The following is a 27,199-nucleotide window of genomic DNA, read 5'->3' as shown; positions in this document are numbered from 1 at the left end:
AAGCTTAGGAAGGATATTCATCTTAACGACATTAATTCTTCCAGATAGAGTGAGATGGAGGGTTGACCATCTATGCAAGTCTTGCTTAATTTTTTCCATACAAACGGCAAAATTTTGTTGATAAAGAGATTTATGTTTACTTGTGATATTTACCCCTAGGTATTTAAACTGATCTGCAATAATAAAAGGGAAGGTGTCCAATCTAATATTGTATGCTTAAGAATTCACTGGAAAGAGCACACTTTTATTGAAATTAATTCTGAGACCAGAGATCTTTCGAAATTCTGTAAGTGCTGTTAAGACTGCAGGCACAGTATTTTGTGGGTCTGATACATACAGTACCATATCATCTGCATATAGAGAAATTTTCTGTTCCAGTCCATCTCTGATAATCCCCTTTATCTGATAAGTATTTTGACTGTAAACTGCCAGTGGTTCAATGGTGATTGCAAATAGCAATGGTGACAAGTGGCATCTTTGTCTGGTACCACGTTCTAGTTTAAAGTAGTCTGAGCAAATGTTGTTAATACAAACTGAAGCTTCTGGATTGGTATACAGTAGTTTGATCCATGTACAAATATTCATGCCAAACCCAAATTTCTCTAATGTAGTGAAAAGGTAGTTCCATTCAATCATATCAAATGCTTTTTCTGCATCCAACGATAATAATATCTTAGGGGTGTTTGTCTTTGCAGGTGAATATATTACATTAAACAGGCATTATAGATTGGAAGCTAAGTGTCGGCCTTTAATAAATCCAGTTTGATCTTGTGAAATTACCGAAGGCAGCGCTTCCTCTATCCTTCTATCTAGGACTTTGGAGAGTATCTTAGATAGATAGATAGATAGATAGATACTTTATTAATCCCAAGGGGAAATTCACAAATATCAAATATCTTAATATCATTATTCAGAAGTGAAATTGGTCTGTATGATGTACATTGTAATAAGTCCTTGTTTTGTTTAGGAATGACGGTGATTAACACTAGAATTACCAGAGCCCACCTTAAATCCGTTCGCACCTCTCACACAGCGTCTTTTGTCCTGTAAATGTGCCGATTAAGACAAGCAGTAAGCAGCGTGCTATTCCATCCCCCACCACCGCAGAGCGTGCACAAAGTTCTCCGAGCTCATGCCTTGATTGATTATCTGGGAGTGAAGTGCTGGAGTTTTACAGTGGAAATAATAGATCATTATTTGGAACACATGCATTTCATGTGTGTTGTTTCTAAAATAATCTGTGTAAACACATTGTTAAAACAGAAACATTTTTCATATTTTAGCACTTATCATGCCTGCATAGCCATAACTTTCTAAAAAATGATATAAAATATTCACTCCTCCGCTCTAAGTTATAAACTCACGACACATGGCTTTATTGTAGAAACACTAGATTCAAAATTAATATTAAGAAATTAAATATACACTTATCTTTCCTGCATAGTCATAACTTTCTAAAACGATATAAGATATTCACTCCCCGGCTCTAAGTTATAAACTCAAGACCCGCCGCTTCATTTTATAAACACTAGATTCAAAACTAATAGTAAGAATATAAATATACAATTATCTTGCCAGTATAAAATATTCACTTCTCATGCCTGTGTGCATCCTTTAAATTTCACAGATTCAAAACAATTAAAATACGCTAAAAATGCATACTAGCAATAAGATTCACAGATGTTGCAGCAAATTTAATTCCCCAACAGGAATACACCAAGCCGACTGTGTCCCATTGTTTTAAAAATATGATCATTCAGACCAGGAGCCTCATGTATAACGCCGTGCGTAGAACTCACACTATAATATGGCGTAAGCACAAAAGCGGGATTGTGCGTACGCACAGATTCCTGCAAAATTTCACGTTCTTCTACTACATAAATCCCGATCAGCGTGAAAAGTAACGCACGTGCACGCGCTTGCTGCCACACCCCAACTCCTCCCAGAATTACGCCTCTTTGAATATGCATATCAATATAAATAGCCCCTTACCTTCAGCGCTTCAGGAAGACAATGGTGAAAGCACGGGAAAAAAAAAAAAAACTTCACCGAATGCGAAATGGAGGTCCTGCTAAGTGAAGTAGAGGCCAGGAAAAATGTTTTATTTGGTAGCTTAGGAAGTGGAATTAGTAACAAAAGGAAATTGATGGAGTGGCATAGCGTGGTGGATGCACTCAGAAGTGCTGGAGCAGAAAGTCGCACTGTGACCGAAATAAAAAAGAAGTGGTCCGACATCAAAGTTGCCGTGAAAAGGAGAGTTGCAGCTCATCGTCTGCATGTCAGCACGACTGGAGGAGGTAGTGAACTCCCAGAGCTCACACCATTTGAGCAGCGAGTTGCTGCAAGTATTGGCGATACACTCATTGCCGGCATTGTACCAGCTGGGGAAGGTGATTCTGACATCACCTCAGGTGATGGTGAGTTACCATTTCTTTTTTGATTACCGTTATCCATACTCGTGTAAATAATTTGTATGTGAAATAAGACAATCAGGCTGCAGATGCTGTATTAATTACTGTTTAATTAACTCCAGACCACAGTACAAAAGCTGACCCGAATGCTGAGGACGTGGCTCCAGGTGATGATGGTGCTGCGTCTGTGCCGACCACATTTTCGGGCGCTGGCTGCTCACACACCCCTGCCTCGGAAACCACTGTTCGATCATCTGGCCGTGTGCTGACTGATGCAGTTCTGGAATCCCAAAATGCATTGGTGGATGCGGTGAGAGATGTAGCCAATGAACTACGAAATATAAAGGCAGTATTGTGTGATATTAATCAAAAATTAAATGACTTTGTGAATAAATAAATGATGCATCTGCTTACCTGTTTTTACATTCTGTGAATTACATTCATTCGACATTGTAATGCTGTCCGGTGTGGCTGCTCATTTGGTGGACCAGGGTCCGGTTCATCATACTGCATCTCTTCAGGTACGGGCAAGCTACGAATGAGTGCCATATTATGTAGAATGCTACATGCTTGCACGATGTGACACACTTTCTGTGGACTATAGAGCAGCACTCCACCAGTCTTATCCAGGCAGTACGTTCTACCACCGCCCGAGCCCAAGAGTGGAGGTCATTATAACGTCGCTCTTGTTCAGTCAGTGGGTTGGCGAGAGGGGTGAGGAGCCACGTCTTCAGCGGGTACCCACTGTCACCTAAGTAATCGTGTTATATGGTTACATCGTACAGATAACGTACGACTCTGATTAAAAGGTAATAAAAGTCTTATCTTACCGAGAAGCCAGCCATCATGCACCGCACCATTTTCAAGTTTGTTCCCCACACTACTATTTCTCAGGATGAATGAATCATGAGTTGAGCCAGGCCATCTCGCAACAACATTAGTGAGGCGCATTTTCCCATCACTGATGATTTGCACATTAACAGATTGAAAATGCTTTCTATTCACATAAACAAATTCATTCTGTGAAGGTGCCTTTATAGCAATGTGTGTGCAGTCGACCGCTCTGATGACATTTGGAAAACCGGACATTGCTGCAAATTGCGCTTTGATGTTTGCCTGTTTAACGGGAATGTACGGAAATCTGATATATCTGCTTGACAAGCGGATAATACCATCCCATACAGCTGGCATGGCACAACTCAGTGATGACTGAGAAATACCGGATCGGTCAGCCAATTCACGCTGAAAAGTTCCTGTGGCTAAAAATCCGAGAGTGGACAGAACTTGCAAAGGAGCAGGTACAGCACAATTCCTGAAAGTCTGCCTTTGTAAAGCAGGTGCCAGTTCAGCACACAGCTCCAAGAGGATCGCTCTTGGAAATCTAAACCGACTTAGTAGCCAGTCATCATCATGTGCCAAGAAATCCGTATGATCTCTGAATACGCGTTCTCTTCTAATCCTTCCATTTGCGATGTCCTCTAACAATGCTAAGACAGCCATGGCAGTGGAATAGTTTGGTCATTCTGTGCACAATTATATTGTTACAAATTGATTACAATCAGGTGCCTTAAATTTATCAACGATACGCAGTTAGTTTCAGTGTATATGATACAGCCGCGTCAGGGATGTCGATCTAAAAATGAAAGGAAACCACACCGGAACAGTAGCACTGCTTTGACGCTGGGTGCCGCCAGTCTGCAAAACCGAGCGGAGAAATTGCGTACGCCAAGGTATGAGTTACCGTGGAAATGTGCGTGGCTTTACACCAAGTTTAGGTTTTATACATCGCGATTTGAGCGTGGAAAGGTTCGTACGCAACATTTCTGTGCGTACGCACCGTTTATACATGAGGCCCCAGGTCTCGTTACACTTTAATTTAATTACCATGCCATAACAAGACGGCACCTAGAAGTCAGCGCCTTTCTGTTTTCATGATAATAAGTCTTTGTTTTCATGCTATTAATATAAAAATGCTTACCTGCTGTTTTATGCCTTAGCAATAAGATTCACAGACGTTGCAGTAATTACATCCCCACAGGAAGTCAGCGCCTTTCTGTTTTCATGATAATAAGCCCTTGTTTTCATGTTATCAACCTAAACAATTAAGAAAAGTCTTAATCTAATTTGAACGTGTTCTATTTTTTATATCATAAAGTTTTAACGGAAAATACTTATTCTCACCCCCAAATCAAAGCAATTAAGAAAATATACACTTCTGATTTTTACTAAAATTCTTAACACGCTTTTCAGCACTGGCTCTGCGTACTTAATCACAAGACTGTTTTTTAAAAAAGTGATAAATGTCAAAAAAAGACTTTTTTACATTCCTACGGTCTAAGAACAAAGTTATTAGATGAACTACTTCCTACTAACGAATCTCTCTTATATACCCAAAATACATAATGATCTTTAAAAACTTCCACGTTGAGCACAACACTCAGCAGTTTCTCGCTGTCTATGGTACTTGATAAAAAGTTATTTATATGCCGAGTACAAACACGGCTCTTTCCGATACTGCATTTTAGCCTGGTTAATCGGGTAAAGGTCAAATTGACCTCGTTTCATATGGTTTGCATGTACCCCCCATTTATATCAACTTTAAAATACACGTGGCGATGTAAGAAATGGCTCCACATATAAAACGTAAGCGTTTAGCACAACGATCTCTCGGTAAAACATAACGGGGGCGCTTTTTCCTATTTCTTAGATGTTACCCTTACAGCGGTGAGTGTTTGAATGAGGCTTCTTTCCCACTACAATGGTCCCCCTGCCCCTTTGAGGAGGAACATCAGCAACTCCACACCTATGAGCTGTCTCCCAAACATCCTGGGTGTTTCGCTCTGCCCTTCCAAGGCGGTACAGAGCATGACTTGGCTGCATATAGCGCTTTGCTTCGCTGTCTATCACCACGTTAACTTTTCCAGCATTCCAAGTTTCTCTGCAATCTTTTTAAAAGGTAGGCCATTTTGCTTTTTCTTCCACAATGGCAAACAATGGAAAAAATACTTTTGTGACTGTTGGTAAGTGTAGATTAGTGAAATATGTGCTGTTAATGATCGTCTCTCTCTCTTCAAACTGATGAAATGATATTCTTTTGTAAATCTGATTTCAAATCAGATAGTTGCAGTGACGAAGAGCAATCTCCAAGCCACCTCTCACCTGGGGGTAGGTTTTCTGATTTTTAAATGAAAAAACTGTACCTAGTCGTAATGCTCAGAGTTTATAAATTAATTATTTTTCTTAATTTAGAAGGCTGTAGTTTCTGGCCAGTTGGTTGCTCAAAAAGTGAGTCAATTCTTCTTTCAGCCGTACTTTTAAATTGAAATGTTGTTTATAAGACCGCATAGATTTAATACTTTTAATGTCTTTAAGTATGTACAAACTTACTACTTTTTTAATGGTAATGTACATTTCATGCTGATTACTTTTAATAGTAATGTACAAACTTATAAGAACGTTCAGGCTGATTACTTTTTAAATTACACGTCTTTAAGTACGTACAAACTTAGGTCTTTATATTTTAATTGTAGAAGAATCGGAGGCCGACCTGTATTCTTCTTTACACCTAACGAGCACGCAATTGGAAGAATTAATAGCTACCACAAGTTGTCTTTTTGAGACTAACAATCCTGCCTCAGACAAAAAAAAAACTAAAGAGTTCCCAGAGCCCCGTAAGCATTACTTTCACCTGAAGGATCGTGTGTATGGAAAATAAGGAGCTGGGGGTTGAATATATAATTTTTAACAGAAAACTCGACGCTTCCGAAGAGTGGTTATTCTTCTGAAGGATCCAGTTAGCCTCTAGAATCGGCGCAAAGAACCTCGGGCAGTCTATTATTGAACATCTCTTTCACACAGCCCTGTAAGTTGAGCTAATTGTGCGAGTATGGCGCAAATGTTTATTTTTAAAGAAAACTTAGTCTTGCTTGTTTTTTCAGAACCTGCGTCGCCAGGATTACTCACTCAGATACTCAGGGGTTCACCGCCGTTTGTATCATCACCCGGACTTCTCACCCAAATAGTCGGCGAACCTGAAATAATTGATCCCAGTGCTAAGGCTGCTGAGCTGAAGGCTGAAATCGAACGAGTGCTGTTGGTTTTTCAAAGTGCATTACTGGATCTTTTACCACTTTCTCCAGATAAATTTTACATGAAAAGGTTATTTTATTGTATGCTATTTTAGAAAACTTGTTCCCCAAATAATGTCAGGCAGTATGAGGGGTGATGGTCAAAGCAGGAAAAGGTGCGCAAGTGAGGACTTGGACGCTGGGAGCGGTTCTCAAAATGTTGGGTTATTGAATGATATGGTGAATGAACTTAGTTATTCTATTCGGCGCCCAAAAATATTTTAATGAATTGGAATATATTAATTGGCAAAATCAAAACATGATCCATCCATCCATCCATCAATTTTCCAACCCGCTGAATCCGAACACAGGGTCACGGGGGTCTGCTGGAGCCAATCCCAGCCAACACAGGGCACAAGGCAGGAACCAATCCCGGGCAGGGTGCCAATCCACCGCAGAACACATGATCCAAATGAATAATATAATAGTTACCATGAGAGTTCCTTCACCTGTTACCCCTCCCATTGACTTTAACCAGCTTGACAGCCTTTTAACAACCCTGCGTCCAGTAGCCACCCCCGATGAAATGCAAACATTAAATAACTTGTTAGAAAGGTTTCAGCGGTCGTTGAACGAAAATGTGAATGCTCAAACGGGTCATGGTTTAACAAATACTGTGGGTTCTGTAAATGCTCAACCTTTTGTCTCTCAGAGTATGGTTACGTCAGTCTCGGCTAACTCTTTGGTTACATCCGTTTCAGTTATACGATTTGTACCCTCCACTTCTGTCTCGGTCACTGCAACCTCTGTTCCAGTCACTGTCTCCTCTGTTTCAGTCCCTACAGCTATCCCTTCTGTTCCCTCTGCTTCAGTAACCCCATCTGTAGCTACCACTTCTTGTCCCTCTGCTTCAGTATGCCCCTCTGCCCCCTTTGCTTCAGTCTCGGTCACTGCGACATCTGCTCCAGTCACTGTATCTTCAGGCCCTGTCTCCTCTGTTTCAGCCCCTGTAGCTACCCCTTCTGTAGCTACCACTTCTGGTCCCTCTGCTTCAGTATGCCCGTCTGCCCCCTTTGCTTCAGTCTTGGTCACTGCGACATCTGCTCCGGTCACTGTATCTTCAGGCCCTTTCTCCTCTGTTTCAGTCCCTGTAGCTACCCCTTCTGATCCCTCTGCTTCAGTCTCGCCCCCTGTAGCTACCACTTCTGGTCCCTCTGCTTCAGTATGCCCCTCTGCCCCCTCTGCTTCAGTCTCGCCCCCTGTAGCTACCACTTCTGGTCCCTCTGCTTCAGTTTGCCTCTCTGCCCCCTCTGCTTCAGTCTAGCCCCCTGTAGCTACCACTTCTGGTCCCTCTGCTTCAGTATGCCCCTCTGCCCCCTCTGCTTCAGTCTCGCCCCCTGTACCTACCACTTCTGGTCCCTCTGTTTCAGTATGCCCCTCTACCACCGCTGCTTCAGTCTTGTCCCCTGTTTCAGTCACTGCTTCCTCAGCCCCTATTGCACAGCCATTTGTGGCTACCCCTTCAGTCGCGCAAGTTATGTCCGGTGGTTCTGTGGTATCTAAACCCTCATCCGCTTCTACTTCAGGCGTAACAAGCATGGCCGGCCCCTCTGCTGTCTCTAGTGATGACAATCGGAGCATTTTCCAATAGATCGACAGACCTGCTTTTAATCATACTGAAATAAGACACCCCTTAAATTTCGCAGACGCCTATGATCTAGAGTCTTACGAGGAGGTATTTAACAGCATTCATGAGACGCTGCAAAGAATTCTGGATAGTTTTTCAGGTACTTTAAATCCGCAAGATGTTGTACAGTTAGAATTGCGAGTTAATTCCTTACCTATCTGCGTTTTTATACAGATGACTGACTCTAATATCAATGTAGACGATTTTCTTCAACATATAGAAAATCTTCTTCAGAGTCACACAAGTGTGTTAGCGGATGAGTCTCTGATGCTAGTCATACAGATTGTTCAGTCACCTAGCGGGGGCGCTATCGGCGCTCGCAAGGTATCAGCTCTACTCAATCATGAAATAGTTAGAAAGAAAATGATGCATTTAATTATTTCTTATAATTACTGGAATCAGCTCTGTTTTGCCTTTTGTCTGCTTAGCCTAGTGGAAGACCGGTACAGGCAAAACCCGCAGTTATGCATGCGTGAAGCAGCCAACCTTCAGAGCAGGGCTGGATTATCTGAGCATAAAAAAGTGTCCTTTGCGGACGTTCATAAATTTGAAAACTTGCTGGATATTAAAATTGTTGTCTGGTACAGGTGCAAGAGAAATGAGAAATTTTTAAAATTTGGAAGCTCCCGAGGTAGAAACCCTAAAACCTATTGTATGTTTTTACACGATAACCATTACTACGCCATTTTGAATTTAAAGGGGTTTCTGGGGGTGAAATACTTGTGTGACTATTGTTACACAAGCTACCACTCAATCCTTAGCCATCGTTGTGAAGGCCACTGCAACGTCTGTTTCTCCCCCGATTGCAGGCCGATCCCTGAAGAACTTATCAAGTGTGGTGATTGCAACTGTTACTGCCGGTTCCAGTTTTGTTTTATTCAGCATACAATTCCTAAATTTAATGACAAGACCAACAATATGAAAGCGGCCTGCGACACTGCAAAAATGTGTCCCCTGTGTTACAAAACTTACACAGTGAATGCCGCCTCAAAACCCCATAAATGTCGGCCTAAGGAATGCGGTGTTTGTAAAGCAAAAATTGAAAATGATGCAGAAAACAATCAGTGCTTTATAGAAACCTTGAAGTCTGGGGATCGTTGTGAGAAATACGCACTTTATGATTTTGAAAGTCGGCAAGAAATGGGTGTGCACATTCCTAATTATATATATTGTAAGTCCTTGCGGGGTAAATCCTGGTTCTGGGCGGGTGAAGATTGTGTATACCAGTTCTTTGCCAGATACTATCGTCCCAAGAATCAAGGCTATACCTTCATAGTTCACAATTCAAAAGGTTACGATGGGTACTTTTTAATGAAGTATTTGCTTGAAAATGGTGTGAACCCTCGTGTTACCACTAAAGGAGATAAGCTGATGTGTTTCACAGATGATGGTTATAAATTATGTTTTATAGATTCTTTGAATTTTTTAGCAATGAAATTGAGTGCCATGCCTAAAGCCATGGGGTTTGAAGCCACAAAAGGTTATTTCCCCCATTTCTTCAATACGGCTGAAAATCAGAATTATATCGGTCCCTACCCTGAGCCTGAATGCTACGGTGTCCAAAGCATGATGCCCAAAGAAAAAGAAGAATTTTTTACCTGGTATGAGAGTGTCAAGCATGACGTTTTTAATTTTAAAGAGGAGATGGCTTTTAATTGTAAAAATGATGTTGAAATTCTTAAAACAGCATGATTAAAAACAGACAAAAAACATTTTATAGCACAGGCACATTGACCCGTTGTAATGCATGACCCTGGCATCTCTATGTATGGCCATGTACAGGCAAAACTGCATGCCTCCAAAGTCTATCGGTATAATTCCTTCTGGCCATTACAATAGTAGTCATTAAAACTATTCGAACACCTCTGTTCAATGGTTATTGAATCTCTGTGAAACTCTCTAAACCTTGGGGAAGTAAAGAAGGGTTCCTTTTATCTTGACGGCTATGCCAGAGTTAGAGGAATTCTGGCCGCCTTTGAATTTGCTGGTTGTTTTTATCACAGCTGTCCAGAATGTTATGATTTAACAGCATGACTTTAACCAGTATGACTTGTGCGGTTATGTACCAAAAGTTTATGCGAAAATTGGAAATACTTAGGACAAAATTTAATCTAGATGTGCGCGTGCTCTGGGAGCAGTCTTGGGAGACGATGAAAAAACAAGACCTCAAGCTACAAACTTTCTTAAAACACTGTGATTTCCCTCAACATATAAAACCGAGGGACTCGTTGTTCGGCGGCCGTACCAACGCCATAAATTTGTACAACAAGGCAGTGGGCACCGAACAGATTCACTATTATGATTTCACTAGCTTGTACCCGTTTGTGAATAAAACAAAAATGTACCCGGTCGGTCACCCCACTATCATTTTTCAGCAGTTTGGCGATCTCGGGCAGTATTTTGGATTAATTAAAGCCACCGTCCAGCCTCCATGTGGTCTCAATTTTCCAGTCCTGCCTCTCAGGTTTTGCGGGAAATTAGTGTTCACCCTCTGTCGCACCTGCGTGGAGACAGAAGCTCAGACTGTGGACTGTCATCACACAGAGGATGAGAGAGCTTTAACCGGTACTTGCTGCAGTGTGGAAATAGAAAAGGCCATTGACAAAGGTTATAAAGTTTCAAAAGTATACAAGATTTGGCATTACCCCGAACGTACTTCTGAGTTATTCTCAGAGTATATCAAGCTTCATCTAAAAGGCAAGCAGGAGGCATCTGGTTTTCCTGCCTGCTGTACGGGTGAGGCTTCCAGAGACCGGCATATTTTAGATTATTATCAGAAGGAAGGTGTACAATTGGACCGCGATAACATTGCCGTAAATCCAGCTAAGAGACAGATTTCAAAGTTGTTTTTAAATTCTCTTTGGGGTAAATTTGAGCAAAAACCTCTCCATCTCACTACTAGCTTAGTCAAGGATGGTGAAGAATTCTTGCAATATATTTTCTCCAAACAGTATAGTGTTTCTTATTTTGAATTTATCAGCGATGAGATTGCTCAAATACAATGGAAGTACGCCGATGAAAAGTATACCCTACCTGGTAGCGTTAATGTTGTCATTGCTGCTTTCACCACTGCCTATGCCCAGTTAGAGTTGTACGATTTACTTGACAGTCTGGGGGAAAGGGTGTTCTACCATGACACCGATTCGTTCATTTTTACTTCTCAACCTGGTCAGTACAATCCTCCTCTGGGTGACTATTTAGGAGAGCTCACCAGTGAGTTAAATCTTGGTGATTATATTACAGAATTTGCATCAGGCGGTCCAAAGACGTACGGTATAAAACAGCACAAGGCAAAACATGTATGAAGGTAAAAGGTATCACCATCAATCACGAAACCGGTAAAATTGTAAACCTTGAGTCACTAACCAATCTAGTTCAGAATTTTGTGACGTCTCATGAAGCCCCTCAAGAGTTACTGGTTCATGGTAAGCATATCCGTTGAAATAAAAAACATTTCACTTTAGAAAACAGACCACTCAGGAAGAAATTCAGAGTGGTGTATAACAAGAGGATTCTCCTAAAAGATTACAACACATTTACATTTACATTTACAACATTTAGCAGACGCTCTTATCCAGAGCGACTTACAACAGTGCTTAGTAGTCTGCGACTGTTCTTCAGTCTTTTAGGCTAGGATTAAATCTACTGTCATTAAACAAGTTACCGCTGACCAAGTTGTACACAAAACCATGCTAGAAGAAAATAATAGTAAGTTGTTAGTACTAGGAGTTAGTACAAATTTTTTTTTTTTTTTTTTGAGAAAAGGGTAGAAAAAAGTATGGGGACTTTAGTCCCCCAAGTGCTGTTTAAAGAAGTGTGTCTTCAGACGATGTTTAAAGACAGTGAGGGTCTCCGCTGTTCGTACAGCAAGAGGAAGTTCGTTCCACCATTGAGGAGCCAACACTGCAAAGAGTCTTGATGCATGTCGTCCTCTTCTTTTAAGTAAGGGTGGTTCGAGACGAGCAGTGCTTGATGTTCTGAGAGAGCGAGAAGTGACACGCTGCTTAACCAGTGCTGATATGTAAGGTGGTGCAGTTCCAGTTTTGGCCTTAAAGGCAAGTGTTAGGGTTTTGAACCTGATGCGGGCAGCCACAGGGAGCCAGTGCAGGTTCCGCAGCAGAGGTGTAGTGTGTGAGAATTTGGGAATATTAAAAACGAGTCTTGCAGCTGCATTCTGGATCAATTGAAGTGGTCGTGTTGCCTTTAGTGAAAGTCCAGACATCAGAGAGTTGCAGTAGTCCAGCTTAGAGATGACCAAGGTCTGGACGAGAAGCTGAGTAGCCTCTGTAGTAAGAAAGGGGCGGATTCTCCTGATGTTGTAAAGAAGATATCTGCAGGACCTGGAGAGGTTGCTGATGTGTGGAGAAAAAGACAAGTCTTCATCTAGAGTGACACCAAGACTTCTTGCCGTTTTTGAGGGGACGATAACTGAGTTGTCAAAAGAGATTGCAAGGTCAAGATTTGGAGATGAGTTGCCTTTGATGTACAAGAGTTCAGTCTTGCTGGGATTCAGCTTGAGGTGGTGGGCAGTCATCCAAGAGGAGATATCAGCAAGGCAGTTAGAGATGCGGGTTGAGACCTGCTGGTCATCTGGTGGAAAGGAGAGAATGAGTTGAGTGTCATCCGCATAGCAGTGGTAAGAGAATCCATGTCCAGCTATTACCTTCCCAAGAGAACCTGTGTATAAGGAGAAGAGAAGGGGTCCTAGGACAGAGCCCTGAGGAACACCAGTGGTCAGTCTTCGTGGAGTTGACTGGGAGCCTTGCCAGGCAACCTGGAATGACTGGTCAGCAAGGTAAGAAGCAAACCATTGCCAGACAGTGCCTGAGATCCCAAGACTAGAGAGAGTTTCCAGAAGTATCTGATGGTTGACCGTGTCAAAGGCTGCAGATAGGTCCAAAAGTATGAGGACTGAGGACAGGTTGGTAGATCTGGCTGTGTGAAGTGTTTCAGAGACAGCAAGAAGTGCAGTCTTGGTAGAATGAGCTGCTTTGAATCCAGACTGGTGAGGGTCAAGAAGGGCGTTATTAGACAAGACCTTATGGCTACTAAAAGAGATTTTGACACACACCTTCAACACCCCTTCGCTAAAATTATCTCGGGTCCCTTTTGTTCCGGTAAATCCTATTATGTGAAAAAATTATTGGAACATTCGAATCACATTGTATCTCAACCTTTTCAAAATATAATTTGGTTTTATAGTTGCTGGCAGAAAATGTACGACAAGCTATCGGCTAAATTTCAGCAATTAAAATTAATTGCGGGGCTCCCAAAGTCTTTATGCGACGATGAACTTCTCCCTCCTGAGAAAATAAGTTTGGTCATTATAGATGATCTGATGGAATCGGCTAGCGAAAGCCAGGAAATAGAAAAAGCTTTCACAAAATATACTCATCATCGGAATCTGTCTATCATTTACTTGGTTCAAAATGTATTCTTTCAAGGAAAGAAAAGCCGAACGATTAATCTTAACGCCAATTACATTACTCTTTTTAAAAACCCCAGGGACAAATTGCAGATTACTACCTTGGCCCGCCAAATGTATCCGGGGTGTGTTAAGTTCTTTTTGGAAGCTTTCAAAGATGCTACAAAATTACCATACGGCTATGTCTTAGTGGATTTAAAGGCATAGACCCCCGACGAACTGCGATTAAGAACAAGTCTGTTTCCGCTCGATTGGCCAGTCGTGTACACCGTGAAAAGATAAAAGAAACTGTTCTGAGTCAAAGTTTCATATTCTGTCAGCATGTCGGCCAGAATAAGCAGAAACCTACAGCCTCTCAAGGCCTTACTTCGTTGCTGTTGTCGCTGCCGTAAAATTCTTATAAAAGCCTCTTCTGATGATTTAATTAATGCTTTGTCCGAAATAGCCTGTAATACTTTAAAAGGTAATATACCTCTTTTGCCCAAACAGTTTAAGCAACTCAAGAAGCATAAAACATCTGTCAGAAAAATAAGTGACAGAAAACTAACCTTAAAAAAGAAGAAAGCTATTTTGAACCAGAAAGGAGGCTTTTTGGGGGCTTTTTTAAGTGTCGCCGTGCCATTCATATCCAGTTTATTAGCTGCTAGAGCATAAACATGAAATACGCTCAAAAAATGTATTTGGTACCACAGCAACACATGTCTCTTTTTCAGCAAAAGAGTGCTAACCCAAACGATCTCTTGAGCGCCACAGAAACTGAACTGGACAAGGAAATGAGAAACGTCCTGCAACGCTGTGATATAGAGGCTGACGAGAAGGTGAAGCTGTACACTTCTATCTTGCAGAGATATCTGACGCTAGTTAAAAAGGCTGAAAAAGAAACTAGCAGTCTGATGCTCGTATTACCAAAAGAAGAAAATGTTGAGGGGGACGTTAGAACAGTCAATGTGTCTGAGGACAAGGTTTGGCAAGAGGTTTTGAGAAGCGCGCCTGTAAAAGCAAAGAAAAATGTTGAATTTGTTTTACATAAAATGTCCGTTAATCCCAATCACGCATTTTGGAATAATCGTGGAGAGCTGCTGTTAGAAGGTAAACCTTTGGTCAGCTCCAATATGGTGGATTTGGTACGTAATCTGACCGCTTCTCATACAATACCTGAGCATAGGAGACCGCGTGGTTGGAAGGAATTTGTAAACGCCATGGCCGGTTTGAACATTCCATTTTCTGTCGTACCTAATGATGAAACGAGAGAACTCCTTGAAAGTTTTAAGCCACCCGCCACCCCCCCTTCCTGTTCATCAAACAGAAGTTAGCTCCTACCGACGGAAACCGAGAAAAAAAAGACTGGAATGGATTGCTTATTAATTTGTAAAATCATTTATTTATTAAATGCAATTTTATCTCATTACAGAGTGTCGTCATCCTTTAACCGTTGTGAGGGATGGCCGGCCAAATGTTCCGGTCCATACCTCCAGGCTGCCAGACCTTCCAGCATGGAAGGTCCCCAAATCCCAGCAGGGCATTATGGACATTGTAGTTGTTATAAACAACCCTGCTGGATACCATGGGGACCACCAGGAGCCGCTGTAGGGAGGCTTACAGAAGGCTACGTGCCCTATAACCCGGAAGTGCGTCATGATCACATGACCGGAAGGAACAACATGCTTCCGGGTTGAAGAAAAGGACTTTTAATCTGACTCGGAAGTGATGAGGACTTATGGATTGTTGGGATGGAACCACTTCCGGGTTAGGGACTATAAAGGACTCTGGGAAAACCCCAGACGAGTGAGCTGAGCTGGGTGGAAGGGTGGCAACGCGTCTGGGAGTGGAGGATTGATTATTGTAGTGTGTATTGGTGATTATTTATGAGTATTGTGGAGAGAAGGGTGCTTGGTGCACATTATCATTATAAAATAAATAATAATTGGATTTTTATCTGGTGTCTGACGTCTGATCTGAGGGTTCAAGGGGACGACAGTGTCTCTGTCTTTCACGTCGTCTATTGAAATATTTATAGGTCTCTGATCTTTGCACGCAAGGGTACTGATAAAAACAGAGTCCCGGTGAAGGAAGCCAGGAACAAACAAATTTAGAGACCATAGTGTCATTATTGTTCACGTCCTCAGAATACTTTTTTATTACAGAGGTGTATGGGAGACCTTTTCCTCTCTGATACAGATAGAAGAGGCAGTGTTGACCGCATTTGTCCGAGAACCAACTTTGAAGATGCCGGATGTTGTAAGTGATTTTTCTAGTTTTTGCTTAAGAAATGGTAAATGTCATTCGGGAAGTAGATAAATTCCGGAGGATTTCCATAGGAATCAAAAAACTCCCTATTTCCATCTTCTGTGAGGTAAATCCCCAGCCAGTGTTCTCCGGGTTGGGTTTGACTGTGAGTATTCACTACAAAGATGGCCGGCACGCCGTTATTTTTTTCCGGTAGTTGGTCACATGCCAGCACACCGTGGAAATATCTTTCGGTGTAGGGATCTTTGGACAGTAGTTCTGTTAATTGTTTTGTATTCATGGTGTTTATTAGTAGTCATACAGAACATTACGTCTGTGATTGATTTCAATGATGTTGTCAAAGACAGCATATACTATTAGATTGACAGTCCGAGGGAGAGGGATGCGGAAGCGTAATTCAAATGTCATATTTCCAGTTTTAACTAATGAAAATTGATTACCGCCTTCTTGATCGGGGGTTAGATCAAAAGCGAAAAGAGTATATCCTTGCGAGAACTCTGAACGGCTGATAGACAGAGCTTGATCCTTCAAATGCTTAGCAGTGGCCAATACCAGGTTATAGTATTCTCTAGCACTGTTGCCACTTGCAAAGTCTAGTTGAAAAGGTTTGGCTGGAATCTGTTCACCGTCCATGTACAGAGCCAGGAACTCTACATCATTGTGTTTGAAATTGAATGGATTCCGTGTATAAGACCCCGAAAAGGCCTCATTATCCACTATGCTAATCACCACATACTTTGGTAGTTGACCCAGAAACAGGTTTTCTTGATTGCATACTCGGATTCCCGCGGGCATACTGAATACTTTCATATTCACCCTTTCCACAGGGTATATAGCATTGGCTGATGTAAGGGCATGAGCGTGCCCTAAGTTCACGGCTGGTGAAACTTTTACTTTTTTTACAAACAGGGAGGCTGATGTTATGATTATTTGTAATGTTCGGCATCACCAGACATTAAGCAGAATTCATCTTTGTTCCGAACCATTTTAATCTTCATGTTTATGCCGTTCAATATTAGTTTTTCCTGGAAAAAGAGATCTGTATGTATGTGCCCCAGAAGTTCAACAGTCCTGCTACCGGTCGTATAGACGCTTATTTTATTAAAACCGATGTTTTCTCCATCGGGATCTGTCTCTTCCACTTTGTTAAGTGTATCTTTGTAAAAAAGTCCTGTAGCAAACTGAGAATGAAGAGTCTCTTGGCTTTAATTTAGCAGGCCTTCTAAGACAGCTCTGTAAGGATAACAATTTGAACTCTGCAATATTAGGCGGTCCCCCAGGGTAACATCAACTTGCGAAAACAAACTGGCTATAGGGTAGTTGACAAATCCGGCAGGTATGTTAGTCCCGTCAGCGTTCACTATCTTTCCCCTTAGGTGTAGAAGAGTGTTATTCAAGTCAAGGTAATCTTCCCCATTTCCGGCTATGAGAAATTCTAGCGGAGCTACTTCAGAGAGGGCTGAGAGAGGCGGGACTTCAACGTACAGTATATACTTTTATCTACACTCGTTTGAGTGAAAGGCACAGTAAACAGGTCCAGTTCAGATTTGACACACTCTTTGGACATTCTGTGTACGAAAGCCATCTTCTCTTAAAAAATGTCACTCTTCTTCTTTTTGCTTGCTTTAGTCTTGTTCCACTTCTGACGACGTTTACAAAATGCTGTAAAAATAGTGCGCCTTGCCTTTTTAGCTGGCGGGGCCTCACGCAACCCTGGTGATCTCTTGCGTTTTGTCTTTCTCATTACCCTCCTGCTTTTCTAGGACTCCACCTGCTGCATAGAATATAGCCCCTGTGATCTTTTACAATATTTTTAGCCGCAGATTTGATATGTGGTTTTGTGATGTCAAAACCTTTTTTCAGGAGAGGTAAAGCTCTTCTAAACAATCCTCGAAATATACCTCCAATCCCCCCACCATACATTACAAGGGATCCAGAGAATCCCGGTAATCCGTTACCTGCTTGGGTCTGATAATATTGGATGTAAGGTGTCGGGTCCTGGTAAGACCTCATTGTTTCAGTTGTGCATACAATGCCTGACAGGTCTGAAATGCAACTTCACTATCACCTTACCAAACTGAAATGGCACGTTTTTGTTCTGGTCCGTCTTTATTTCAATAGTCACTGTGTCAAAATGATTCTTGCTGGCTGGGGCATAATGCGGTTTGTCGTATGTGATGGTTGTAATTTTATTCACCTGATCCTCTATATGAAAGCACCTCAAAAGGGGTACGTAGCTGTCTCCAACTCTCTGATGAGATACCATGTCCCCGTACACATACAAAGTGTAAAAGCCAGCCCTGATGTCAGCGGGGAAAGGAGCCTTGTAAGTTGCGCTCCTAATATTCGACCCAGCTGTCCGTTTTAAGTGTATAGTTTCACTCTTTTCACCTGGTACCACGAAGACTCTTCTTTCCACAGCATTATAAATGAATTTCGCAGAGTTCTCAAAAGGGACAGTTCCAGCTGCAACATCTGTCAAAGTGGGTAGGCTTAAGGTTGTCGAATTCATAAAAGACAGTAGATCGTGAATACCTTCGTAATATCCACATGGAATGTAGTAATATTTTTTTTACCCCCGGAGCTGAAACGTAGAATTCGTTATCTGGTTTATCTATGGTATTCCACGTATGTGTGTACTGAATTTCTGCTAGACCGACTTCCCAAGAAACTTCTAATTCTATGAGTTTAGCAATCTTCATAGTGAAATTGGAAATTGTGTTGTTAGGGAAAATGTCTGAGGAAGCGTTGCTCGGTAGTCACAAAAAAACATTTGCAATCCATCGTATACCGCTAGAGAATGATGAGTTGATTAGGAGCGTTCTGGATGTTACTTGAACATCTTGGGCTTGGCTCTCCGGTATCCAGCTGTTAAATTTTTCTGGCCAGCCGAGCCATTTGACTAAAATGAGTCGTTTTTTTATTCTTAACTTTCTTAGCCAGTATTTTGTTCGATCCTGCAAACGTCTGTGGTTTCGACTTTAATTTTCTGCAATTCAGGGTCGTAAAAGGATCCTACAATCTCTTCACCATCGTAGTCTTTCAGTTTGTACACCGCTGTGCCCTAGGTACAAGTTCAGATACGGTAATGATTTCATCTGAAAATGTTTGTTCATAACCTTTCTCAAAAGGATGTCTGGTTTTAGACACCCTAACTGTATCTCCTACTTTGAACTTAAACAATGGCGGACCCAGGGGGTTGGCTACGCCATATAAGTTTTTGAAAACTTTCCAGGAATTTAACGTGTTTACCTCGGAAGGAGCCATTTTTATGCTTCGATGATAACTTTTGTTGAAAGAGTATACTAGATCCGGCAATTTATCGATGCAGGTTCTCGTATTATACACGCTGAAATATTTCCACATTTTAGATTTTGGTGTGCGGTTAAATCTCTCCACCACGAAGGCCTTTAATTCATTTCCTATGGTGAAATGGGGATATGTTCTTCTTTAACAGCTTTTGAAAATCTCGGTTGAAAAACGTTTTCCCCTTATCGGTCTGGAGCTTCTTTGGAGTTCGACCGGCATTCAGAATGTCTTGGAAGGCTCTTGTCACTTCCTTACCCTTCAGGGGCCGTACCCACGCGTACTTAGAAAGTACATCGATACAGGTTAACAAATATTTATAACCCCGGTTATGCTCTGACACATTTGTCATGTCCGCTAAATCCATCTGCCATTGCGAGTCTATATCGGACACATAAACCTTATTTCTCCTAAAATGCCTTCTAGCGGGTTTGTGAATTGTATAAGCATATTGACTGGATAACCAATCCGACACCTATTGGTCATTACTTTTCTGACACGAAACCTCAAGAGCTCTTTTCAAAGAGTCTTTTCCCCCAAAGCTGCCAGGATTTGCCGGGTTATAATAAACTTTTTTTCATGTAATCCTCCATCACCGATGGAGAAAGAAAAATGTCAATGGTTTAAAAATCAAATAATGCTTTATTTGTAATTTTCAAAACAGCATGATTAAAAACATTATCAAAATTTCAAAACAGCATGATTAAAAACAGACAAAAATATTTTATAGCACAGGCACATTGAGTTCAGACACTTCATCTGATTTTTCTATGTCGTATTCCCTGTAAAACCCCAAAGGTGCATCGGTCATGTCAGGTACAGAAAAATGCCTTTTAGAGAAAGCGTCGGCTATTTCACGTATTTTTGAGTAAGAGGGATCGTCCATGTTGCGAAAAGCTTGTACGATAGCCTCGTTAATAGAATGTTCATTTTCCAGATCGTCAACAGCATTTTGAACAAATGAATGAACCTTGCGAAAAGGCAGAAAGATGTTGAAGCAACCCAGAGTCTTTATGATCAGGCTCCTGAGCCACGATTTGCAGAAAACAATCAGAACCTCTTGAAAGTGGCCAACCCGATAAACAGAGTCAGGCTCAAACAGACAAAACAGGCAATCGGTGGGCAGCGTCTGTTCCATAGACAAACATGCCTGATCAGGAGCATAGCCGGCGAGGTGCTGGTTGTTACCCGACCAAAACACATCGTTGGTTGTCAGCATCTGGTCTGCAGCAGAGTAGCAGGGTTGTAAGTTAGTGTCGGTCATCATCATCTGATCTGGAGTAGAGTAGGAGGTGTTGGCTTGAGGGTTAGCCGGCTAAAACAGGTAGTCAGCGGCGGATGTATGTTCCATACCACCGGAGCTCGGTTCTTTGGAGCACATCAAAGTGTTGAGGACTTCTGCCACCTCAGAGGCCGAGAGAACAGGGAGACGACCGGCCCAGCTAGCACCAGCTTCGGTAGGATAGTTAGTTGAAAACATCTCGATAGTGTTTTAGGTTAATGTAGTCTATGAAAAGACCTCTGTATTTATTTCCACTCACTTAGGGTTGGTTGTCTCCCAATTTTCTTCCTCCTCCGAGCATGAATTATTCAACAGGCTAAACTCCTCCTCCAATTTTCTTTTAATTCTTTTCATTTGGTCGGACAGTTTTCCTTGATAAATAACCTCATCAATATTTGGAATAAGAGCTGTAAAAAAAGTCCAGTCTTTTATAGAAAAATGAATTTCACTCACTCGTTCCTTTATCTTATTTTCTTGATCTTCCTCCCCATCTTCGTGACCAGCCTCTTTATATTCGGGAAGGATAGGCTCCTTCTTGGAAACCACCACAGTGAGATGTCCTTCAGCATTTCTTTTTACCTCTACCCGGCTCAAAGCACAATTAGAATCGTACCAGGCAGAGCTGAAACGTGGGTCCCGTAACTCAGTCCTTCTGGACACCCTGTTTGTTTTCAGTTTCTTAGGAGCGTTCACAAGACTGTCCATTCTGTTTGCTTTTGTGTGTTGTGGCGTTTTCACTAAATGACTAGAATTTTATACAAGAGTCTTTTGGCGCATCCCGCAGTTGAGGGTGAGCAGGGGTTGAGCGACATGCCTCTCCCCTAACCCTATAGGCAGTTAGAGCGACAAAGGCGTACCTCGTGGGTGTTAGTATTGTTAATGGGGCGTGATAAGGGTTCGGTTTATGAAAGACCCACCCTAAAAGGCGGGGTTTAGAGATGATCAATTATGACGGTGGTCCAACCCTTCATTACCCTTCCCCACCCCCAGGGGCGGGGTTTATTTCATATTTTCATATTTCCATAAATCATATTTTGCATATTTTCATAAGTCATATTCTGGGGCGGGGCTTAAAGTCATCAATCATATTTGGGGGCGGGGCTTAAAGTCATCAATCATCCATTTGATACTATCTATCTGTATAACTACTAGCATCTATTTGTGGTATCTGTAATGTATCCAGAAATGCATTAGATTGTGTGTTGTCTTCTTTGAACTCAGTAGAATATAAGGATTTATAGTAGTCTGTAAATGTGTGCATTGTATTTTTATGGTCAATGATTTTGTCTCCATTCGTGTTGGTGATTGCTGGGATTGTATTACGAACTTCTTGCTTGTGGATTTGTTGAGCTAAGAGCTTATTAGCTTTCTCTCCGTGTTCATAGTAATGATGTCTTCATTTAAAAATGAGTTGTTTAGTTTCTTTGGTTGTTAAGAGGTTGAGCTCTGAATGCAGAGCCTGTCTTTTCCTATGAAGAGCTTCACTTGGAAACCTGGCATGTTCTTGATCTATTCTAGTAATTTCCCAGAGTATTCCTGCAGAGACCACTGTGGATGTATTTGTCTTTAGGAAGAAACTGATTTGTTTTGATATAAATTCTTTACAGTTCTCATCTGCTATTAGAAGTGGGTTAAGACGCCATCTGTGAGATGAGTATGTGGGGCATAATGATTTCAGCTCCAAGATCAGAGGGACATGGTCAGAAATAATAATATCGTTGTACTTGCAAGATTTAATCACAGGCAAGAAATTGTTATCTATAAAGAAATAATCAATTCTTGATTAGCAATGAGGCACTGGTGAGTAGAAGGAATATGTTCTTGAGTTTGGGTTTAGAAACCTCCAAGTGTCTGATAAGTTGTGGTCAGTTAAAACTGTGTAATTGTCTTTGCAGTGTTAGATGTCATCCCCCCTGTGACAGGAGACCTAGCTAAGAGTGGATTTAAAACACAATTAAAGTCCCCAGCCATTATAATTTTATGAGTGCTCACATTGGGAATAGATGCAAGCACATTTTGCATGAATTCCCTATAATCGACATTGGGTGCATTAAATTTATCAAAATCACTTTACAGTTAAATAAGTTGCCAATGACAATCACATATCTCCCTTCAGGATCAGATACTACATCTGATGCTACAAATGAGACTGTTCTATGTATAAGAATTCCCACACCTCTAGTTTTCTTTGTAAAGCTGAAATGGAACATTTGGCCAGTCCAGTCTTTTTGCAGCCAGAACTGATCTTCGGTTAATAATTGGGTCTCCTGTAAAAATACTATTTTTGCGTTTAGACCTGTTAGGTGAGAGAGTACTTTCTTTCTCTTTAATTCGTGATTCAGGCCTTTAACATTCCAGCTCACAAAGTTAACTGTCCCATCATGGAGACATTGATTCTAAATGTTTGAAGTCATTTTTTAGTCTTAACTGGAAGTGAGACATCTTAATTTTAAATTTTCCCACAAGTTATTGCCATTCAGCCTATTGTTACGTTGGAAGTTATAATTATAAGGATTAAAAGGATAAATTAGATATAGCTTGCTCTCTTTCTATCCCCCCACCCGCCCATTTTGCCTCCCCACGTGAGGCTGGACCCCACTTCACAAAGTCCCAGTCCTATGACATACCTAGAGACAGAGCACGTCCAAAACAAAAGAAGCCCCCCAGCAGCGGCATTTGAGGATTAAAAAGTTGAGATATCTATTGCCGATAAAGTCTAAATACTATAAGCATAAAATATAATTATCAACAGTCTTGAAATATTAAGACAGTAAACCCAGGGAATGGTGTTAAAAAGTAGCCCTGAATAAAGCATAGTAAACCCTAATGCAATAATAGCAATAACAATAAACCAAGGGTATGATGTAAAACAGTCTCCTTTAGAATAGTTAAAAACCAAAAAAAAAAAGAACTACTTTAATTTCTTTCACACATACACATGTAATTGTAATTAAAACATAAACAAAAAGTGGCTGAGAAGAAAAATGGATGTATAATTATGTTATCAGTATCATTGCAAGCAGATCATACAGCATTTAATATCTTCTTGCCATACCATGACAGGATGCGACTCACTATCGTATTTCAAAAAAGTGTTGGGATCAGCTTTCTTAATTCCTTTTCTGCTTCCTGCTTGGAGGAAAAGATGTGATATTTGTCTTGAATATCCACTTTCAATTTGGCAGGATACAAGAGGCCGTATCTGATATCGGCTTTCTGTAACCACTGTTTCATGTTGTAAAAAGCTGTACGTTTAGCAGCTGTTGAGGGTGAGAAATCAGGGAAAATACAAATGTGGTTATTTTCATATTTAATCCCTTGTTTGTGTCTGAGAAGTGCCATTACATTAAACTTAAATTGTAATCTCTCGAAGGGGACATTTAAAGTCCTAGGTGTAGAGGTGTTTGATCCACTGCCGCTGTCTTGGTATCTGATTTAAAGTCCTCTCCAATTATTTTTGAGAATAGTTCGGCTACGAGTTTCACTGGGTTTGGACTTTCACGATTCTAAGGTAGACCTTCGATTCTAATATTATTCCTTCTGCATCCATCTTCCAAAGCCACAAGTCTGTCTCCGAGTTTTTTGCATTTGGAATTCGCAGCTGTAGCTTTTCCATCAGCATTAGATGCTAATTGTTCCGCTGTTTCAATTGAATGTCTGCTTAACGATTTCAAGCTGATCGACAAGTTCTCTCAGTTTAGATGCATTTTCCTGAATATGTTACTCAATTTTTCTCAGCATATCTTTAAAGACTTCATCAAAATGATTATATATATGTTTTTCCAAGTGTTTATATTCCTGCCGCATCTCTTGCAGCTCTAGCTGCAGCTTCTTGTTTGTCTTCTCGTTTGTCTTGAGCAAGCCATTTAGTTCTTTTTTCATATTTTTCTAGATGTCTTTCTTGAGCTCATTTAATCATTTCGGCTTTTGTGCTCTGCGGGTGAAGTGGCAACCCCCGTTACAGCCAATGTTTCTGGCTGACAAGGAGTAGGTGAATGCGTGGGCTGCAAGGCCATCTCTAGTTTCAAGTGATCTTCTGGAATCGACGAGCTATCGTGACCTGCATCAGTTTTTTCACTTTATCGTGACCTGCATCACCTTTGCTCCCGATTTCGCTCTCAACTGGAGATGATGCAGTGGAACGGGGTCCTGGGAAGTCTGCGCTTTCGCCTGCCTGTTCCAGGTCAGACTCTGAAACGCCATACCTTGTACTTGCACTTGGGCCTGACGCCTGTCTAGACTTGGGTGTAGTTTTAGATTTCTTTTCCGTTTCTTTCTGACCCTCTTTCTTGTTACTCATGTTTATATACTGTAGTAGAAACTCCTTTGGTTAGGTGAATACAGGATACCTCGGGATAACAAGAAATAAAAGAAAAAATAAAGCCACTGCAACGGAGCTCTGCTTCAGACGTCCATCTCCCGTAACCGACGAGACCAACTACTTATCAAATTTTAACAGGTGTATGTCCCGCCCCCATGGCATTTCCTGTACCCACCTGATGCTGCCTGGTTAATGGGCATTCCCACGCTGTGGTCTCTACCCGTTGTCGGGCGATGTTTGACAGGCATCGAACCTTTTGTCAGTCGTCCGAAAGGAATTGGTCGGCCAATCTTGGCCTTGGACCTAAAAATAGGCTGGTCAACTTTGTAACCCGAGACGGACCTTCGGGGACCTGTAAGGTGTCAAAAGGTAAGTCTGCAATGGGGCGGAGCAGGCATCCTGCTCCTATGTGTGTACAGCGGCGGTATGTACAGAGAGTACAGAGAGCGTGAGTGACAGAAAGGATGTACAAGAAGGCTTTAGAGAAAATCTATTACACACACAAGGAGCCTGGCAGTTTTGGTGGTATTAATAGCTTCTTGAGAAATGTATCAAGTCATGGAGAAAATGTCAAGTGAAAAAACGTGTTAGAATGGATGAGTGGACTATATACTTACAGTGTGCACAAACCAGCACGGCTGAGGTTCAAGAGAAACAGAACAATTGTTTCAACGGTTGATAACCAATGGCAAGCAGATTTGGTAGAGTTGTCTTATTATTCAAAATTCAATGATGGATATAAATTTATCCTCACGTGTATCGATGTGTTCTCAAAATATGCTTGGGCTGTGCCATTAAAGGCCAAGACAGGGAAAGAAGTTTCTCAGGGTTTTAGTTTGATCTTTAGACAGGGTAGAGTTCCTAAGAAGCTACAAACAGACCAAGGCAAAGAATTTCATAACACATTGGTACAAAAACTACTAAAACAGAACAATATTGTATATTTTGTCATGAACAGTGATGTAAAGGCCAGCATAGTAGAACAATTCAAAGTCCAAAATGTGGAAATATTTTACATATGCAAATACTTTTCAGTATATAGATGACCTGTCAGACTTTCTGCAGATTTATAACCACAGCTTTCACACCACGATTAAAACAAGACCTGTAGATGTGACTCCAGAAAATGCTCTGAGTGTTTGGAAAACAGTCTATGGCAGGGGAGTGCAAAGAAAATCTATTGCGTGCACATTGAAAATAGATGATCATGTCAGAGTTTCAAAATTAAAAGGTGTATTCGAAAAAGTCTATGAGCAGTCGATTACAGATGAACTATTTATTATCGTGAACTGTTTTAAATGACTCAAACCTGTATATAAACTAAAAGATTATGCAGGTGATGAAATTCAAGGGACATTTTATACAGAAGAGTTACAAAAAATAATCCTTAATGCTAACAAGGTGTACCGCCTCCAGAGAATTCTAGCCACTCGCGGGCGTGGTAGAAATAAGCATATGCTGGTAAAATGGCTTGGTTGGGACAAGAAATTTAACAGTTAGGTCAAGACTTCAGAAGTGACATAAGGAGATGAGAAAGCAAGAAAAAATGTCTAAAGTCAGAAATGGATTTTATGTAACACTGCCGAGTAATTCATCAGACAGGATTTTTCCCAACAACACATTCACCGTTCAGCTAGCCAAGACAATAGAACTGTCCGGAGACTGGGAAGTGGCATTGGTGGAACTGACTTACCCAAAAACATTAAATTCCATCACTCAGGAAGCACAATTTACACTAATGTATGACAAAACAAGATCAACAAAATGGACATACACTTTAAACAAAGGCTATTTTAGGCATATAGAAGCATTGTTGTTGGAAATTAATCATGTCATTAATACCAACCCAACATCACCGATGTCAACGCTTAGATACAGTCCTGCCAGTAGAACCGTTCACCTCATTGGTGATAAAAACATTTTGCTCCAAGTGACTGGGGAGCTGGCTTACATTCTGGCGTTTGATCCAGAGACACCGTCTAACAAGTCACCTCACTAGAGTGATATCACAGGTGGTTTTTCCACCATTCGTGTATATAGATATTATTGACCCACAACTTGTTGGAGATGTGCATGCGCCATTATTGAGATGTGTAAACATAAAAGGTGAAGACGGTGCAAATGCCACAATATTTTTTGAAAAGCCACACTACATACCCCTCGCCATGCAAAGGACTGAAATTAAGACAGACCAGAATAAACCAGTTCCGTTCCAGTACGGTAAGGTAATAGCCAAGTTGCATTTTCATCCAGCAAGATCTAGCAATTTTTAAAAATGCTTGTAACAAAAAACTATGGAGATCCAGGCACCTACGCAACTTATTACAAGGTACAAGCTGGCAATGGTCTACCAGGGTTTCATGGTCTTCCTGTCCAGTATGATGGTGGTATTGGTGGTATGTTTAAAGCTCTCTTCAGAAAAGCAGTACCTCTATTTAGACGAGGGCTAGAAA

The 27,199-nt window shown here is 41.2% G+C and overlaps 1 protein-coding gene across 1 annotated transcript in view; it reads right to left on the bottom strand.

Moving 5' to 3' along the window:
- The window catches only part of LOC127529442 (odorant receptor 131-2-like), a 442,990-nt gene that overhangs the window by 391,667 nt on the left and 24,124 nt on the right, over positions 1 to 27,199 (bottom strand). The gene's annotated exons all lie outside the window — the stretch shown is intronic.

Source organism: Erpetoichthys calabaricus, chromosome 10 (assembly GCF_900747795.2).
Source record: "Erpetoichthys calabaricus chromosome 10, fErpCal1.3, whole genome shotgun sequence".
Lineage (NCBI taxonomy): Eukaryota > Metazoa > Chordata > Cladistia > Polypteriformes > Polypteridae > Erpetoichthys > Erpetoichthys calabaricus.
Note: the sequence above shows the minus strand (reverse complement) of the source record. Positions and strands in the feature narration are given on the sequence as shown.